This window comes from Mustela erminea, chromosome 5 (genome assembly GCF_009829155.1).
Source record: "Mustela erminea isolate mMusErm1 chromosome 5, mMusErm1.Pri, whole genome shotgun sequence".
Lineage (NCBI taxonomy): Eukaryota > Metazoa > Chordata > Mammalia > Carnivora > Mustelidae > Mustela > Mustela erminea.
This window is the reverse complement of record NC_045618.1, coordinates 26,407,486-26,427,977: the sequence shown is the minus strand read 5'-3', so window position 1 is coordinate 26,427,977 and position 20,492 is coordinate 26,407,486. Positions and strand designations below refer to the sequence as shown.

The 20,492-nt window shown below is 38.2% G+C and overlaps 1 protein-coding gene and 1 non-coding gene across 5 annotated transcripts in view; one reads left to right on the top strand and one right to left on the bottom strand.

Moving 5' to 3' along the window:
* The window catches only part of GABRG3 (gamma-aminobutyric acid type A receptor subunit gamma3), a 668,605-nt gene that overhangs the window by 473,809 nt on the left and 174,304 nt on the right, over positions 1-20,492 (bottom strand). The gene's annotated exons all lie outside the window — the stretch shown is intronic.
* Positions 14,020-14,087, top strand: LOC116592189. Its single transcript, XR_004286362.1, has one exon. It is a non-coding gene; the product is annotated as a small nucleolar RNA SNORD29 (small nucleolar RNA).

The following is a 20,492-nucleotide window of genomic DNA, read 5'->3' as shown; positions in this document are numbered from 1 at the left end:
AATACTTTTGAATGTAGACTGGGCATTACATATGGGATGTCAGAGAAGTACTGGCAATTTTGTTGGTAGTATAATAACATTGTTTTAGCTGTTAAAAGTCCTTTTTTTTCCCCCAAACAATGAGTTCTCAAGTACCTAAGGATAAAATGATGAGAGGCTTGGGTTTGAAATAAAACCCCCCAAATTTGGTATTTTGGTAAAAACACGAAAAAGTGTGGAGAAATAGTCTTAATTATTGAATCAAGTGATGGGCATACATAGTTTCATTATACTAGTCTCTGGTTTTGCATGCATTTAAACATTTCAAAATAAAATTTTCTTGCAAATATTATTGTAAGACAAAAGAACCTCAAATACACTACAAGTAAAAGATAAAGTCTTACAGTCTTTGGAGCAAAGAATGTCATTTAGAATTTCCACACTAGGTGTCCACTCTCCCCTTGCCCCCTTACCACCTCTCTTTCTCATAAAACCATACCAACTATATCCAGTTGGCTTGGAATTGCTAGCCAAAGGAGCAGACATAATGGGTATTTGTGTTTGGGTTATCTTTTGAGCACTGCTAGAATGCAGACAATTCCCTGCTGAACTGCTAATGGGACTCTAACTGCATACAGCATTTCCCTACATCAGTAAAGAGAATCACACACAGAGCATTTTGAAATGAAGTAGGTAGTTAAAATGCAACAAGAAGAAATCCCTGACATATCAGCTTTAGAGCTAGCAAATGAGTATAGACTTTTAGAATGGTGCATTATATGCCTCTGTCACAAGAGAGGAGTCTAACTATTTGTTGGGGGTGTTGCTCTCTTAATACGGGAGTAAGGTTTGCAAGCAGAAAGAGCATTTCTCTAGGTGCATTCACACATGAATGAGTGAAATTCAGGCCACCCAGATGATGATGGGGTACAAACTGCGCTGGCAACCTGACAGCCCTCATCTGACAGAGTGGCTGGATGCTTTGCCCAGTATTCCCAGACTCACCACTTAATCCTGAGACCGCAGTTTGCACAAGAGAAATGCGACCAGGATTTCTGGGTACAGAGACCTGAGCAATGAGGCTGGAAATCCCTGAGTCCCTAGAGGGAGAGTAAGGTGCCTGCCCAGTAATAACTGGGATTAAACTAAGCATTGGGGCTTGCGGTCACACTGAACTAAAAAGGATTCCGTGGACATCTCTGGCTCATGGAGGTTAGGAGCTGCAGGTGCACTCCTGCTAGATGTGTTAGCTAAATGAGGTAATACTGTCCAGATCCACCTGTCCTGTTAAAACTTGGAGCTAGAGAAAGACAGAGAAGATCCCATGGAAGTAGTAACAGAAGTGTCAGAGAGGGGTTAAGTATGCAAAAGAGCAGGATAGTGACTTGTCTTAAGTCACACAAGTCATGGCTCTGAGCCAAAGGGTTTCAAAGGAGGAAAGGGGAATGAAGATCAGTGTGGAACCCAGTGCTGACAATCCCCAGGAAAATTTTACAACCAGGAAAGCCATGAACTTGAGAACTCAAGGTCTTCCAGGATTTCACAGGGGCAACAACTCCATGCATTCAGGAAGCTTCACTTCTCAGCACCAACACTGTGTAAGAAATGCTGTGTCAGGTGGCAAGAGAGAAAAACATTCTCTCTCCTTCTCCCACTTTCTCTCTCTCTTATCTCTCTCTCTTTTTCTTGTTCTCCATACACATCAAACACACACACACACACACACACACACAAATTTTGCAGAGAAAGGCAATGGCATGGCGGGTACTTTGGGGCCCTTCTATCAGGAATAATGACTCTATAAGAACACTTACATGCAACACTATTCCTTTATTTCTAGCTCTTAGATTGGACCAAGTGGAAGAAAAATAATTTATATTTATCATTAGTTAAAGTGAAGGGGCTTCAAGATTTAAGATTGATGCAGAATCTCAAAGCTATAATTTATTTCTTAATTTAGGAGCATGGATTCTAAAATACTGGTGCTTCATCTGCCTTACCAAATTATGGCCTATAATTTTAGGAGAAACTTATGATGATCTGGCTCTAGCATCAAACCCACCCAACCCACTTCTGAGCAGTGTAATCCAGGCTTCTATGCCCTGAGACACTAGTCCTCTCTTCCAATCCTTCTCTTGTCACCCCAGCACCAGACCATACCCAGCTCTTTCTTTTCTGTCACCCGCCCTGGTGAAGTCTGAGTCAGCTACTGAGCGAGAGCTAAAAGCCCAATCTGGAAGGGACAGACTTGAAAGTAGTAATTATATATTTTCAATTTGAAAAATGCTTGAGTTGAGAGATTCAAAATCTATTTGGGGAATGCATAAATAATATACTGATAATTGGCACATTTTTTACATCAGCCTTCCTATTTTAAACACTCATTTAAAACAATTGGCCAAAAAATGCTAACAAAATAAAAATGAAATCTTATTTCTTTCACACAACTTATTTGTCACATTCTTTACATGATTCCACTGTCATGATTTCAAAATAATTAAGAGTGCTAATACTGCTATTGAAAAATGAATGTATTAGGTAATTAATTTGAGTATTTGGTCCATTTACAGTTGATGTGATTATTGGTATGTTTCTGTCTTCTGTCTTGTCATTTGTTCTCTATTTTTTCTATCTGTCCTCTGGTCCTTATAGTTCTTTGATGTCTTCTTTTGGATCAACTAAGTATTTTTTCATATTTCACTATATCTCCCTTATTTGCTTTTAAGCTATACCTCTTTGTGTTTTTTTTTTAATTGGTGGTGCTATGCTTTATAATATGCATATTTTATCAGAGTCTACTATAAACTAGTATTATATTATTTACATATCATATGATATTAGAAACTTAGGAGTATATCCTTTGTGCTATGTACCATGTTATTTCCATATATATTATAAACTTAATTCTACATTATTATTACTTGTTCATTAAATGACCAAATGCCTTTTGAAGATATTAAGAAATAAGTGTTTTAAATTTCCCTATATATTTACATTTATCTGAGCTCTTCAGTCCTTCAGTGGACAACTTCCATTTAGGATAATTTTCCTTCAGCATGAAAAAATTCCTTTCATGTTTCTTATAGTTTATCCCTGCAAATAATGAATTCTCTCATTCATTAATCCTACAGTGTCTTACCCTCACCTTCATTTTTGAAAGATGTTTTCCTTAGATACAGAATTTTTTTAATACCTCTTTCTCTCCACCCCCCCCACCCCTTCTCCAAGAGGAAAGTTCATGTGAGAAGAAAGTGAGAAGGTTCTGTGTACAAGCTACGAACATTAGAAACCAATGTTGACAGCAAATTGATCTGGAACTTCTGGTCTCCAAAACTGTGAGAAAATAGACTTAAGTTGTTGAAGCTACCCAGTCTGTGGCATTTCGTGTTAGCAGCCCTAAGGTGCTAGTATAATAATGCTCATAGTTGCCCAATTTGTAATAGCCCCAAACTGGGAACAACTAAAATTTCTCTCAGCAAGTACATAGTTAAGGAGTCTGTGGTACATTCATACTATGGAATATCACTCAGCAGTAAAAAGAAATAAACTAGTTATTCACTCTACAACTTGGATAGTACTTAAGGACTTTCTGTGGAGTGAGAGGGAAAAAATAGTCTATCTCATAAGGTCACATACTGTGTGATTCCACTTATATTATACCCTCAAGGAAGAAAAGTATAGAAATGGAAAATAGAGTGGCAGTTGTTGGGGATTAGAAATGCAGGTATGACCATAAAAAGGCAGCAGGAGAGAGATCTTTGTGACGATGGAACAGGTGATGGAATGGCTTTATATCTTCATTGAGATTGTGGGTACAGAAATATAAACATGTGATAAAATGGCATTAAACTATGTCCACCCACACACTATAACAATCCCAATCTCCTGGTTTTGACACTGTAGTTATATAAAATGCAAACTTTGGAGGAAACTGGGTGAGGGATACACAGGACTTCTCTACACTACTGTTGTGTTTTCCTATAATTATTTAAAGTAAAATACACTGGGGCGCCTGGGTGGCTCAGTGAGTTAAAGCCTCTGCCTTCAGCTCAGGTCATGATCCCAGGGTCCTGGGATCCAGCCCCACATCGGACTCTCTGCTCTGCGGGGAGCCTGCTTCCTCCCCTCTCTCTCTCTGCTTGCTTCTCTGCCTACTTGTGATTTCTCTCTCTCTGTGAAATAAATGAAATCTTAAAAAAATAATAAACAAATAAAAGTAAAATATATTTACTTGATATATGTAAATAAAATAAAACAGATGTACTTTATTTTAAATAATTATTTACCTGAGCATATCTTATAGTTATTTCAAAATGAAAAGTTAAAAAAATTCATGAAGAAACCCACAAAAGTGTTGCTGTCATTGATGACTTTGAAATTACCTATTATAGATTTAAAATTAATGAAAAATCTGCAGTCTATCATATAATACATCCTATGTGTTTTAATATAAACTTTTTTTTTTTAAGATAAATTTTGTTAGAAGTACATGAAAACCCTATGCCAACCTTGGGGTTTTCTGCTTTTCCAGCCATATTTCAGTACCTCCCAGTCAGAGGAAGTTTAGACTCAGCTATCATTGGGTTGAAGCTACTCTCTGCCACTTCTCAGTCTTGTGCTCCCCCAAATAATTATCTTTGTAAACAACAGTTTTCTTATCTGAAAAATATGGGCAAAAATTGTGTTTGAAGGCTCATTGTGGAATAAGACTTGGAAATGTTAAATACAGAAGTTACGATAGTTTCCAACACTCAGTAGGGATCGCATGTTGTAACTGTGTACTCATAAAATAGGTCTAGCATAGGTATGCTTGTGTAATATATTTTTTAATCATAAGTAAATTCACATAAAGTCACCTATTTAAACAAAAACATTGTCTTCAGGGTAAAATATCTTTTTCTACTCTCCTAAAAATAAAAAATTACTAATCAGAGAGGGGAAAAAAACAATTCAAGGATCACAGAGAAGAGTAACAAAAGATTATAAATTCACTTTTTCTAAGAGATGTGAAAATCTTCTCTAATGTATAAAACATTTAACATATTATTCAAATTTATATATTAAGAATTAAAAGCAAGAGAGGAGGGGAGGTAAAATATAAGTAGGGATGGAAGAGCTAAAGGTGTCCTCAAAAATGAAAAGAGTTTCCAAGAGAAAATTAAGAATAGGAACTTCTACAGTTCTACCTGTAGAAGAAAGGAGACAGGGTGGGAGAGATGAAGTGTAAGCACACAGTAAAGTAATAGGGATAAAGAGGAATTATTAGGCCTTGAGAAAATTCTAAAATCTTAAGCAAAGGTCATTGTCACAGGTGTCTCCCTTGGGACAATTGTCCTAGAAGCTTTCAACTTGCCTTTTTGCTCTTTGAAATTCCCAGTAAGCTCTCTAATCATTTTTCATGGTTCTTCACCTATTTTCTGAAAAATAACAGAGGATCCATTCAGTAGGATAGTGATCATAAGGGAAAAAAATGTTCTCTCGTCTCCAACAGTAAACTAAGGAATATCACACACACAGAGTGAAATAAAGTAAAAATCCAGAATACTGTTATCCTTGATTAAATTCCAGCCTTGGAAATAGCTGAAAGAATTATCTGCCTCTAGCTAGTCATTGGATTTCTACTTTTCTGAGTTTAAGTCTATTTCAAATACTATCTATGCCTTTTCTATCAAAAGGAATGATTTTGGGATTGGAAAAGGTAGAATGATAAGAAGAATGATGATGATGACAACAACAGTGATGATGACTGACAAATATCATTTATTGAATGTATACTGCACACCAGCTCCACCAGGAACATTATGCATCATGTCTTATTTAATTATTATTTATTATAATCTATTAAAATTAACATTCATTGAAAGCCAAATAAGTTTGAGCATGCTACTCTATTTAAATGCATTATTTCATTGATCCTTACACTTTCATAGGAGAAAAGTGAAACAGAGAGGGCTCAAGTGCCTTGCTCACATTCATTTAAATAGAAAGTGATAGTGCTGTCTTCCAGTTCATCTTTCTTTGACCATTTTCAGGATTCCATTTATTCAGTCATTCCTTTTTAATTTTTTAAAATTTATTTGACAGAGATCACAAGTAGGCAGAGAGAGAGAGAGAAGAGGAATCAGGCTCTTCACTGAGCAGAGAGCCTGATGTGGGGTTTGATCCCAGGACCTTGGGATCATGACCTGAGCTGAAGGCAGAGGCTCTGCCCCACTGAGACACCCAGGCACCCCTCAATAATTCTTTTTTAACTGCTTACAAGGCATTGCATTAAGAGGATGTCATAACTGGACTCTTGTAACTACCTGTAACTAGTTTTCCTTTGGTCATAGAGCTAACAGGTGGCTTAGCTGAACCTCAAACCCAGGTCTGTCTAACTGTAAACCTTGTTTTTTATCTGTATGACCAACCATCTCTTCAGGAAGGTAACTGAGGCTCACTGGAGTTAAGTTATAGTACTTGAAATAACGAACATTTCAATCTCCTAAACTAGGCAACTGCATGCATTTATACAGCAAGTGTTTATCACACTCTGAGCACTGTTTTTAGGACTCCTCAGCCACATTTTACAATTCTACTAATATTTTTTAATAGATATTTCCATTCTGTTAGTAAAGGAAATACATTTCAAGGAAGTGTTTGGCCTGAGAGTCTGAACCCAAGCTCCTTGCTGCCTCCCTTTTAGGTTTTCCCAGCCTTCCAGAGGGAAGCAACAGACAAGGTTGACCAGCAGAATGAATCAAGTCATAAACTTCAGTCTGCCATCAAAGGAATGTGAAGTGAATGACAAAATGAAGATTTCCATGTGGCCAAGAAGAGGGATAAAAGGAAGACTTGATTCCACAGGAAATGGAGAAACTTTGAAAGCTTTGGAAAGGAAAATACCAGGTTAAAATCGGGGCTTCAGCAAACTGATCTGCTGGAACATATGAGGAGAGAAGCAAAGGGCAGGGTCTGATTATATTGGGAATGCCCCAGGCAAGAGGATATAAGAACATGAACTAGACCTTGGGATTTAAAAAGAAGGCACAGCTGCCAGACAGGTAAGATTACCAAGTCTTAGAACTTGGTTAGGTATAAAAATAGAAGTTAAAGATGGCAATAAATGTTAATGCTAAGTGAAGCCCAGCAAAGCAATGGGAGGCAGGAGAATTTTAGAACAGGAGATGGTGCTCTCTAGTGAGTTATAGAAATAATGAGAGATCCAGGGGGTGTAGGAAAATGTAAGTGGACTTCCAGGAAGTCTTAGCTGTGAAAGGTAACATTTAGTGGTTACAATTAGGTTGAAAGTTTCATGTTCAAGAGAATTACCCCCATATAGATGTTAACTACAAACCCTTGGAAGTGCAGAGAAGGTAGTGGTTATGGAATAGTAGAAACTAGTGCATGCTGTTATGATTTTCCTAACAGGGACATGGTAGGTCTGAGATAGACAAGTAAATCTAACAATCTCTCCTCAATGGTAAGAATAAATAATTATTGGGTGGTTTTTAAGCCTCTAATAAATGATGCTCTAATCACTACGAATAAGATGGAATCAGTGGGGGGAAAAAAAATGTTGACAGCAAACCATTTTCAAGACAGCTACTGCAATTGCAGATTAGAGGAAAGCCAAAGAGAGCCTGTATGTCTTGGTTTTTAACAGGCATTTGTGGACACTGAATGCTATGGTCAGCATAGAAATGTGGCAGCTATATGCTAAGCAGTATAGAGGTTTAAAGAGGATTGGAGTCATTTTCAGAGAGTAGAAGTTAGTATCAGCTGAGAACACACTTCCCAGCATCATAAACATTTGTTCACATTTGAAAATATGGAACATCATAACATTATGAACCAGAGCTGAGCATTCTGTGGAATGAGAGGAATATCTTAGGTGAAATTAATGCCCAAAATATTCTCCGCAGGTTATTGTGATCAATTTAAACTAAGAAGAAGTTTTAAAGGGATAAAAAGTAAAAATTAAGTCTATAAGAACTGAATAAGAAGAGATCATGAGCAGGAAATGATTTGAGAAAAGGCCTCAGAGTTTGGACTGCAAACAAAATTTAAGCCAGCAAAAATCAATAGACCAATAAAACAATACGCAAAAAATAAAATAGAAAAATGCTAGTATAGACTTATGCTGCATAAACAGAAGTCTTTTATCCCTATTAAGGACCCAGTATTAGGCACTGAATTAATTACATCTGGAGTCACTTCATGGTTGGAAACTTATTTTTCAAGTTCATTGTTGAATAGGAAAATTTCCAGTGGAATTATTAATAAGGTTGAATATTCTGAGGAACAAGTTAGATAAAAATACTTCTTTTGTCCAACCAGCCTAATAAAGGGAATCTGATTGAGAGAAGACAACAAAGCATTTTGAACCAAAATGGAAGACTTATTGGTAATGGGATTATAGTTCCAAATATTTGAAGGACATAATTTTTAAAGGCCAATTCCAGGAAGTAGAATTAGGAGCACTGGTTCAACAGATGTTAATGAGTAATTAGGAATATACTTATGTGGGACATATTTGAGCAAGATATTTGATTCAAGACACTTTGGGCAGAAATACACCAGGCTTGGACATGCTAACAAATGTCATGGCCAAAATTATATTTATTCCACAAATATATTTTTTTAAGCTTTACAGTGACCCACACATTGGGTTTGGGGGCAGAGATGACTGATAAACAAGAGAGATAGTCATGGACCCATTAATATGGGGCTAGTCATAATGGGGACATAGACAGGACTTTTCTTCGGGGTGACCTCTGGGAAGAGGGGTGCTACTTAAGAATCTGAACTGCTGAGGTAAGACTTAGCATTTTACCAAAGAAGAGAAAAGGTGAGGTGGAAGTGGGAGCAGAAGGGCTGGGTGTTCATTGAGTGCTTCTGCATTATTTATCTGAGGATCTAAATTTGAATGTGTGTTGGGCATCTAAGTGGCAGTCAGTTAAGTGTCCAACTCTTGGTTTTGGTTCAGGTCATGATCTCAGGGTGTGAGATGGGTCTCTGCACTCATCATGGAGTCTGCTCAACACTGTCTCACCCTCTGTCCCTCCCTCCACAAATAAATAATAAATCTTTAAAAAGAAAAAAAAAAAAGAAAGGCTGGGCGTTTGGTTGACTGATATCCCATGCAGACAAATTGAAGCACAATAATTTTGCTATTAATTCCTTTTCAAAGAAGGTGGTTGGAATTTTATTTTTTTAAGCAACTGCTAGAAGGATAAATGAATATATGTAAAACATCTAGAAGCATCCCAAACACATAGAAAGTGCTACATAAAGGTTGGCTATTATTGTTATTGTCATTGTTGCTGGCCTTTTACTTGATGGTCTTTGAAAGGGTTGTGTTATGGACTGAATGTCAGTGTTTACCCAAAATTAATATATTGAAGTCTTAACCTCCCAATGTAATGGTATTTGGAAGAAGGGCCTCTTCGAGGGAATTAGGATTAGATGAAGTTGTGAGGATGGAGCCCCCATGGAGGGAGGAGTGTTCTTATAAAAAGACAAAGAAACACCAGCATTTCTCTCACAGTACCATGTAATGATATAGTAAGAAGTCAGCCATCTACTAGCCAGGAAGTGGGCCCTCATCTGGCAACTGCATTAGCCAGGACCTTGATCAGAGATTCCCAGCCTCCAGAACCTTGAGAAAATAAATGTCTGTTGTTTAAACCATCCAACCTCCTGTGTTCTGTGATGACAGCCCAAGCTAAGACAGACAGGGAGTGAGAGTTGCTATCAAAGGAGACTGAATTATGTCAATGAGGAAACAGCACATGCTCTTCTTCGTCATCAGCTATAGCTCCTCTTGTGCAGGAACCCTCAAAGGGAAGGGATTGGGCACACAATTTTGTTCACTTTCCTATCACCACATTCTCCATTCCCAATGGTTTTCCATAGCTGTTATCACCTACAAGCCTTGGGTAAGCTTTCCTCAGCCCACTTCTCTAGGCCCATCCATCAACATGCTCCTCTTCATTCTCCTCCTTAGACTCAATGGTCTTCGATCAGATCCAATAGGTCATGCTCCTTCCAGGCTTCATGTCCTGTTATATTATTCCCTCTGCATGACATCCACTTTCACTCCATTTCACATCTAGCAGTTGCCAGCAAATTCTCTGACTTTCCTAATCAGATAAATTCTCCCATTATACATTTCATGACATCTCTACACAGCACCTATCAACATCTGTGAAGTATGTTTTCTATGAGTGTGAGATTAATGGCTTTTCCTCCATTCTTCTTTCCTTGTTCCATAAGGACAATGACCCCCATGTCTATTTTGCTAACCATTGTATCTGTACCCCTCAGTGCAGGATTTGGCACATATCTATTATGGCCTAACTTATCTATTCTAATAAACATGCTAATAGAGAATAATAAGGACTTCCATATACATAAGGTGATGCCATCACGGTTCTCCCCTCAGGCCTAGGCTTAATTCCTCTGCACAAACCTCAACTACAGGAATCTTGCAGAAAAACAGAAGGAGAAACTTTTAAACAAAACAACTACAAGTTCTGCTTTTCATGGGGAGACCTGCTAAATTATTGTATGTTTTCAGACATAAGTGGGGTGACCCTTTTGGAGAGAGTTGTAATGGTTAATTTTATGCATCAAGTAGACTGGGCTAAGACAAGTCCAGAGAGCTGAAAAAACATTATTTCTGGGTGTGTCTGTTAGGATGTCTCTGGAAGACATTAGCATTTGAATCGATGAACCACCATAGGTAGGCATCATCTAATACATCCAAGGGCCCAAAGAGAACCAAAGGCAGAAAAAAGAAAAGCAGCATGAGGCACTATGATGGTGGGAGCACAGTAGCCTTGAGGATGTGCTCCCTGTAGTCATTCCTTCAACTATTCATCCCAAACCAACAGGACAAAAGCACAGAGCCTGGGCCTTGTACTATGCAAGAGCTGGGACACAAAAATAAAGAGAAGGCCCTGTTCTACATGAGCTCATAGTCCAGAGAACCAGAGAGGGGAAATTATATATTTTTTTAAAGATTTTATTTATTTATTTGACATAGAGAGAGATCACAAGTAGGCAGGGAGGCAGGCAAAGAAAGAGGGAAAAACAGGCTCTCTTCTGAGCAGAGAGCCCAACGTGGGGCTCAATCCCAAGACCCTGAGACCATGACCTGAGCCAAAGGCAGAGGCTTAATCCACTGAGCCACCCAGGCGCCCCACAGAGAGGGAATTATATTTTAGAGAAGTATATATTCAGAGGAGCTGAGCAAAATTAGTCAAGGTCACACTGGCTGGCGAGTTAAACCTAGGAAGAATGAAGCTTCCTATCACTTTAATTTTTGGTATGAAGAGTCTGTCTTCAGTCTGAATTCCCCTGAGGTAACACAGGAGAGAGTTTCAGGCTGCAAGACTTGTTCCATCATCTCTGTGAAAAAAATATGCTAAGAAAGGCGGGATATTATCTTTGCTAAACAAGCATGACCTGCACACAGTTTGAGATATTCATCCTGTAGGATGATTGGCTTCTCCTTTGTTGTCATTTTGTTTAAACAAAATTATAGTAATACTATTTGTGATAATATATTGAGTATCTTTATTCCTCTGGAAACAGCAGGAGCTATTTGCTTTGCTAGTCCAATGCCAGTGCCTCACTGGGTGTTGGAACCCAATGGGTGTGACCATACTGATGGGCATGGTGGCTGCAGTACATGAAAGCTGAGGGTTGCCACAGTTTTCTATATGTGGGCCAAGCCAAGAGAACAGGAACAGACCTCCCTGCAACATCTGTTCTATCCCAGAGAGTTCTCCAAAGAGTACTAATGCTGGGAAGGAGGGCACAGAATGCCTTTACTTTCCTAAAAATGAAAAAAAAAAAAAAAATGGCTCTAAAACCCAAAGAAGAAGCTGTTATACATGTCAGATCACTTCTTAAAAGTTTAAAGAGCAAATACAATAATAAAATGAAATCAATGGTAATATTCTGTTTACAACCAACTAAGCTGCTGTAAGAAATACTAATGGGTTAAGACAAAAGGAAAATACATTTTTTTCTTTTAAATTTTTTTCTTCCTTGGTACATCTGATGATTAGTCAAGAAAATGTTCTATTTCATATATAGATATGCATTTTCCGTCAGATATCCTTCTAAAGGGTGTGTCTATCTTGTTACTAACTCTGTAATGTAAAACTCATTCTGGAAGCTTCCAACTGCCCAAGACATAATCCAAACCACTGAGAAAGGCTCCAAAAGACTCTTTATGACTGGCTTTCTGCTTTCTTCTTCATCCCATACTCCTGCCACCTTATACTTCCCTGCTTTTTACCTTCCATGTCTTCGTCTTGCACTCCCCCATCCAGAACTTAGGCTATGCCCCTTCTTCTCTAGAATATTACCATTCATACGAAACTGAGCTTCTCTTTTCTCTGGGTCCAATGACCACCTCCTCCTTTGTGATGAGTGTAACAGAAGCCCCAGTCCTAGTCATGGTGTTGAGTCACTGCTATGCGCACTGTTGGTTCTTCTGATTATTTCCTTGCACTTTTGTGATTTATGAGCTCACTGAGGACAAGCAGTCAGCTTGGCATTTCCATGCCTGGTTTGTACATGGCAGACCTGAATTACTGTCTGAACAAGGAAATGAGAGATGGAAGGAGAGAGAGAGGGCAGGAATACACATTTCAAAAAGAAAGCATGCAGAAAGTTCCCGCTTAGAGGAAATACCCAGGGGATAGAGGACAAGCTTAGGATATTTAAACCAGAGAAGAAAATTCTTCTGAGAATGTAGAGTTGTCTACAAATATTTGAAGGGTTTTAAGGTAGATAAAGGCTTACAAGAACTAAAAATTATATTGATAAATAAAAACGGGGGCAATTTTAACTCAAAAATTTTAATGGATGCCACTGGTAATGGATGTCACCATGGCTAGTGGGGACCAGTTCTCTGCAGGGAGTTGGTGCAGTGAGTTGGAACACTGTATTACACCATCATGTAGGTGCCTCCCAACACTGAATCTGGTTGTAGATAAATGTATCATCACTCATATGGTACTTTAATAAGAAACCCCACTCCATTTGCCCCATATCAGAAAGAAAGAAAGAGATAAAGACATAGAAAGAGAGAGAGAAAGAGAAAGCAAGAAAGAAAGAAAGAAAGAATTAGATTGTGTCAAAATTTGGACTCTTTATTTTTTTTTCAAAGGTTTCAAGTAATAATATTTAGAAGGACAACTGCCACCTTGGATCTCTTGGAGATATTTATAAGAACAATATGCAGAAAATTCTGATCCAAGTCTGATTACTGATCTGATTATGGAGCTGAATTTCTAAACACTTCAAAAGCAACATGGATCTAATGTGAGAGATACCATTTTCCATTCAGAGAAGGAGATCTACGTGTGTTGATATCACTTATTAATTTTATTGGAAGCTAAGGAACACATGCCCATTATGATGAAGACTCCTTATCACAAAAACAGAAAATGTAATGCTTAGTATTTAGTGCTTAATCAAAATTATTTCACCAATGAGATATTACTGCCAAAAAATGTTCATTGTAAATCTAATCATGATACAAAAATCAGGTATTCCAGAATGTGGGACATTCTACCATTTAGCACATAACCAACCTGGAATCCTCACAAAAGTAAATGCCATGACAAACCCAACAAATCAAAAAGGAGGGTGCCGAACTAGTTCAGAAGTGACTGAAGAGACATAATTAGTGTCGCGTGTGAACCTTGATTCTTGGATAAAAATAACATAGCTATGGAAGACATTTCAAATGCAACTGGAAAATTTTTTATCATATATTAGATACTAAATGATAACTTTATTTTAGTGGTATTATGAGTAGGGAGTAGAACTTTCATTCATAGGTAGGAAACCTGAAATATTCAGAGATGACATGCTGTGATGCCTGCAACTGATTTTCAACATATTAGCAAAAAAACAATTGTCTGTGTGTGTGTGTGTGTGTGCGTGTGTGTGTGTGTGTTTCTGTGTGTGTGTGTGTGTGTGTGTAGAGAGAGAAAGAGAAAGTAAATTTGGAAAAGTTAAAAGTTAATATAGATCATGCTATGATGAATCAAACTTAGCTCACTATGACTTAGACTATGAAAACACGTGAACAACTGAGAAACTGGAGATTGCAGGAGTAAAGGGATGCCATGTGGAAGGAACTTTCATAACCCACAGCTTTGTCTTTCCCTGGGCACTGTTACAAGTAACGAGCTTATTTGCTCCGAGGTCCAGCACAATGTCTGGTGCCCGAGAATGATTTGAGGGAACCTAAGCAATATTTCTTACCAACTCCAGTCTGAGGTTAAGAGGTTCTGAAGAGAGAGATATATATATATAATGGAATCCAGCTCTTTAAGGATATCAAAAGGGAATTTTCAAGCCATTTTTTGTACAATCTAGCTGTTCAAATTAGCACACAACTATTTCTTTATAAATAAAAGTTTTTGGTTTTTTGACATTCATATGTAATCTAGGAGCCAGTGGGGAGTCTCTGCATATGTTGAATAGAGTAGAAATATAGTAAGAGCAGTATTTTTCAGCAGAATTTGCCTGAGAGTGGTCGTGATAGGCTGATGGGTCAGGATTGTTGAGAGGGATTTAGGGTGAGAAGGCATGTGGAAACAGTGAGGCTACAGAGAATAAGAGGCATGAGATAGAGAATGATGTCCATAGATCTAGGCTCCACCAGACCTGGATTGACTACTAAAATAGTAGGCAAATCTCTTAACCTCCATGTGATTCCTTCTTTTTCATTTTAGGAAAACTGGCTGCAAACTCTTGGGTTAAGAGAATCAAATAGGTAAGATAATTTAAATGTTTTAAATCCAATAATAATGATGCCTTACATTTATATGTTCAAGAGAGTTTTCTATTTGTCTTTATCTTAGCTGCTAACTAGATCCCTATTCTTCCTCATGCCAACCCTTCTCCTGCTCATGATCTATATCTAAGAGTCTCAAAGGGATGTTTCACACATCTAAGAAACAATCCCAGGGATGCCTGGGTGACTCAGTTGGTTCAACATCCAACTCTTGGTTTCAGCTCAAGTCATCATCTCAGAGTCATGATCTTAGACTCATGAGATCAAGCCCCAAGTTGGGCTGTGCACTAATGAGGAAGTCTGAGATTCTCTCCCTCTCCTTCTGTCCCTCCCTCCACTCATGTTCACTCTCTCTTTAAAGCAAATAAATAGACAAACAAACAAACAAACAAATAAATAAATATTTAAAAATAAATAAATAATGGGGCACCTGGCTGGCTCAGTCAGTTAACCATCTGCCTTCAATTCAGATTATGATCCTGGGGTCCTGGGATAGAGCCTCCCTCACATTGAGCTCCCTAGTCAGCAGAAAGTCTACTTTTCCCTCTCCCTCTGACCTTGCCCCTGTCCATGCTCTCTCTTTCTTCAATGAATAGATAAAAACATTTTTAAGAATGAGAGAGAGAGAGAGAGTGAGTTTGCTCTCTGGACAGTTAAAATGTAATGTCCATTTTCTTTCCTCTAATCCTAGTCTAGAAAATACCAGATACATTTGACAAGCTTTATCCATTGTATATGATTTCCTTTGTTGCTGGGTACTGCCATCTGATCTGGCACCTGCCATGTCCAAAAGGTGCCATTATAGGCACCTTTATAGGGGTGCCTGGGTGGCTCAGTGGGTTAAAGCCTCTGCCTTCAGCTCAGGTCATGATCCAGGGATCCTGGGATCTAGCCCTGCATCTGGCTCTCTGCTCAGCAGGGAGCCTGCTTCCTCCTGTCTCTCTCTCTGCCTGCCTGTCTGCCTGCTTGTGATCTCTGTCTTTCAAAAAAAAAAAAAAAAATCTTCAAAAGGTGACATTATAATTAGCTCACTTGTCCTGTAGCTCTCAGAGGACCAAAACTGCACAGTGGTTAGTAGCAAAGTGAGAAAGAATTAACTTTACCCTTTTGTGTAGACCCTGGCTTAAGAAATTATAAATTGGGGCTGCGAGGGCCCCAATATCCTACAATGGTTTCAGTGATAGCTTTAACCTCTGCCTCCCACATCTCTTCAGGTACCATAGAAAGGGAGTGTCAGATACCATACTCAGAATGATCCTTTATGTGTATTAACCAAAACTTTGTTAATGAATCCAATTTGCCTTTCCTGGTACTCTTTTTCTTTAATTGAGATCTCCTAGGAAATTCCTTAATATAACAAGAAGTACAATTTGTCCACACTCCCTAATTTTCCTTAGTGAGCAGATATTTTGGAACAAAAGTGACAACTGCAGTACTACAGTAACTGTTAAGAGGTGTTGAAAAAATATGTTATCTATTTTATTACATAACTTTTTCCTTCATTTTTATGAATTATAGTACATGTATAAAGTCTATTCTTATCCTTTTTTATAACCTCCTTAAAAACATATTTTATTTATTTGTTTCATTTGAATAGCCCAATCACCATTTGGTAAATACACAGTAATGGCAGCTGCATTTGGTCTCACATTTTGTAGTTCATTAAAGTAGAACATATTAAGTGCTGAAACATACTCCCAGTTTTTAGAATTCTATGCACTGTTTAAGATAGTTTTTCTAATATGTGGTCATGGAGCAAATGGATATCATAGTGGGGGAAAAAATTAACCTTGACTCCTACCTCATGTCATAGACAAAAATTAATTTGAACTAGATTATAGACCTATATGTGAATGTTAAAATACTAAAACGTTAAGAATAGAATTTTTATTTTTTTATTTTTTTACATTTTATTTATTTATTTATTTATCTGAGAGGGAGAGAGAGTACAAGCAAGCAGAGTGGCCGGCAGAGGCAGAGAGAGAAGCAGGCTCCCTGCTGGGCAAGGAGACTGATGCAGGACTCGATCCCAGGACCCTGGGATCATGACCTGAGCTGAAGGCAGTGGCTTAAACTACTGAGCCACCCAGGCATCCCAAGAATAAAATTTTTAAAATATGTTCATGAATTGGAGAAATGCAAACATCTCTTAAACAGGACATTAAAACATAAGCATAAAAGAACAAACTGATAAATTGAATTTCTTTAAAATTAAGAAATTCCTTCATCAAATACATCATGAAAAGATGTGCAGACATTAAAAATGTTGGGGTTGGAGAGGAGAAGTGAGTTGGGGGGAAATGGAGGGGGAGACAAACCATGAGAGACTATCGACTCTGAAAAACAAACTGAGGGATTTGGAAGGGAGAAGGGTGGGGGTTGAATGAGCCTGGTGGTAGGTATTATGGAGGGCACGTATTGCATGGAGCACTAGGTGTGATGCTTAAACAATGAATTCTGGAACACTGAAAAGAAATAGAATAAAATGAAAAAATAAATGTTGAGGTTTCCTAACTTCAGAGATCCTCAGCTGTGACACAAACTGCTTCACACTTATCCCACAGAACTTGGGGGGCAAAGAGAATAGAGGGAAATATGGAACTTATGATGACTGCAAGTGACCTGAATAATAAAGTCTTTTGTCTTTGAACCAAGCATCTCCTCTCTTCTCCCAGAATCTATGAAACTGTAGTAGGCCAACTTGTTAACTCACAAGTGAGGTAATATCTCAGACTGTCACGGTTCTAGATGAGGAGAACCATGAAGAATCTCAAGAGTTCGAGGTTCTCAGTATCTCAGGACAAGAACTTTTAATGGATCCAAAAGAGAAGAGGGAGTTAAAACACCATAAAACAAACAGAGCTGGTGATTGTCTTTCTCCATCCCAATAAAACATGGAATTTCCTGATCTTTGGAGGCTGAATCAAAAACCCAAGATTCAGTGACACAGAAATAAAAGGTAAGCACACAATGCCATTTCCTTATTTGGTTTCCAGCATGTGTCCACAAGTTTGCAACTTCCCAAGCAAAGAAAAAACAAACAACAACAACAACAAAAAACCCTTGTGAAATTAATAAGCCAAAGTAAAAAGACCTAGAAATACTAACAAGCAGTACTTCCTCTAGATTCCCAGACTTCGCTCCACTGTGAGACCTACAGAGAGCTTCCAGTCATCCACGAGTACTTCATTTCTAAATATTAATAAGATACAAGTGAGGAAATTCTCTATTATATAAAAATGTACTCCAAAACAAATAGGAAGAAATAGTACCAGAGGTATTAGAAGCAATGTGGGACCAGAAAAAAACTTCAAAGTAATGGTGATTAATGTCCTCAGAGAGAGAAGAGACATTATTAAGTCATCAAAATAATGGCAGGATGCCATTAATGAGGAATATTCCAAGGACAAGAAAGTCCTTTGGAGTTTTTATTTGTTTATTTGTTTTTCAAAATTAGTAGATAGTTGGAGAGTAAATTGGTAAAAAAAAAATTCCTAAAAACTAGTGCAATAAGAAAAATGTATACAATATAAAGTGGTTATAATAAAATTATAAGAGAAAGATAATACCATGGAAGAAAGAATTTATTAAAGGAATAATATAATAAAGTCATCAGAGAAAGATGGTGGTGGCTTACCTCTTCCCATAAAAACAAATAAATAAGTATCAAATCATCCTAACTACTCCAGAAATAGACCTAAAGAACAAACACCACAACTGAAGAGAGAGAAGAGGCCACATCAAAGAAGGTAAGAAGTGGAAAAAAAATGAGAAGGAAGAGAGAGGAACAGACAAGGTGATGCACAAGGGGAACATTTCACCAAAGCCACTGGCTTGGAAAATGAGAAGGGTTGAATTACATGACTTCATGCAATGAGCAAAGGTTAAAGGCTGATATAAAGCCTGGAGGGCACTGCCCTACTCTTGGAAAGAAGGAAGGCAAACAAACTGGAGGTAGACACCCTAAACCTAGACACATCAATCTAAAGAGAATGTGGGGCCCACTGTGGGGAGATTATTCACTTTTCTTAGAGTACATCCCTGAGAGGCAGCTTCCATAGAGACACCTCTCAGGGAACACGGGAATTGTCCAGTGTCATTTCCCTCTGCTGCCCTTCATTATAAACATAGAGTCCCCTGTGGGGAACAGCACAGCACAGACACGGGCTGCCTAACTTGCATACACTAAGCTCTATCCCTCTGCTCTGGTAGGAGTGCCCTTCTCAGTCACACTTATCTCAATCCCAGCACAGCAGACCCCTCCACCAGAAGGACCTTCACAAACCCCTCCCTATACTGCTTCTCTGAACCAGAATTCTGTAGGGCCTCAGTTACAGTAGAGGTGGTGACAAGTCTCATTTCACAAGCAGACTAGAGCACACCTCATTAAAACTTACCACATTCAGGTCACAGAGCAAACACTGACTATGGCATGCAAGAAGAGCCTCAGTAGATGACTGGTGTGAAGAATAGAGCAGTCAAAACAGAACAACAGAGCTCATGTGCACACAGTGGAGACACTCCTCGAAGCACCAGGCCCCAGGCACTACAGGACATCTTCATGAAGCCAGTACTTTCAAAAGCAGGTGACATAACTGACTTTTCTAACACAGAGAAGGCATAGACTTAGAAAAAAAAAATGCCAAGGTGGAAGAAATTATTCCAAATGAAAGAACAAGTCAAGGGCATGGCTAGATCAAAGTGAAATGGATACGAGTAACATCTCTCATGGAGAACTTCAAGCAAGAAATATAAAGATACCAGGTCTGAGAAATTAATAGAGGACATCAGTGAGCTCCTTACTAGAGCAATAAAAGAGTTAAAAAAGAATCAATAAGAGATGAAGAGTACAATATATGAGATTAGAAATGTGCTTGATCCAATGAACACCAGGCTGGAAGAAGTAGAGGAATGAATTAGTAATCTAGAAGGCAAACTAATTGAAAGCTTCATTAAGCTGAACAAAAGACATAAAGAAGAATTCTAGATTATGAGAATAGACTTAGTGAACTCAGTGACTCCATTGAACATAATAACATTCATATTATAGGAGTCCCAGAAGAAGAGGAGAGAGAGAAAAGGGGGTAGAAAATTTATTTGAAGAAATAATAATTCAAAACTTCTCTAACCTGAGGAAGGAAACAGACATCCAGATTCAGGGGACACAAAGAACTCACATCAAAATAAAAAACAGGCCAACACGAAGACATATTGTAATTAAATTTGCAAAATATAATAATAAAGAAAGCATGTTAAAAATAGCAAGAAGAAAAAAAAGTCTCTTTTTTTTTTTAAAGAATTTTATTTATTTATTTGACAGACAGAGATCACAAGTAGGCAGAGAGGCAGGCGGGGCGGGGGGAAGCAGGCTCCCCGTTGAGCAGAGAGCCCGATGTGGGGCTCGGTCGCAGGACCCTGGGATCATGATCTGAGCCGAAAGCAAAGGCTTTAACCCACTGAGCTACCCAGGCGCCCCAAGTCCTTAACTTTTAAGGAAAAACATGTAGTTGGACATTTCTCAGCAGAAATATAGCATTCCAGAAGGCATGATATAGTCAAAGTGCTAAATAGGAAAAGTCTGCACCCAAGAATACTTGACCCAGAAAGCTGTTATTCAAAATAGGAGAGACAAAGAGTTTCCTAGACAAACAAAAACTAAAGGACCACTATACCATCCTTGCAAGAAATAGCAATGGGGACCCTT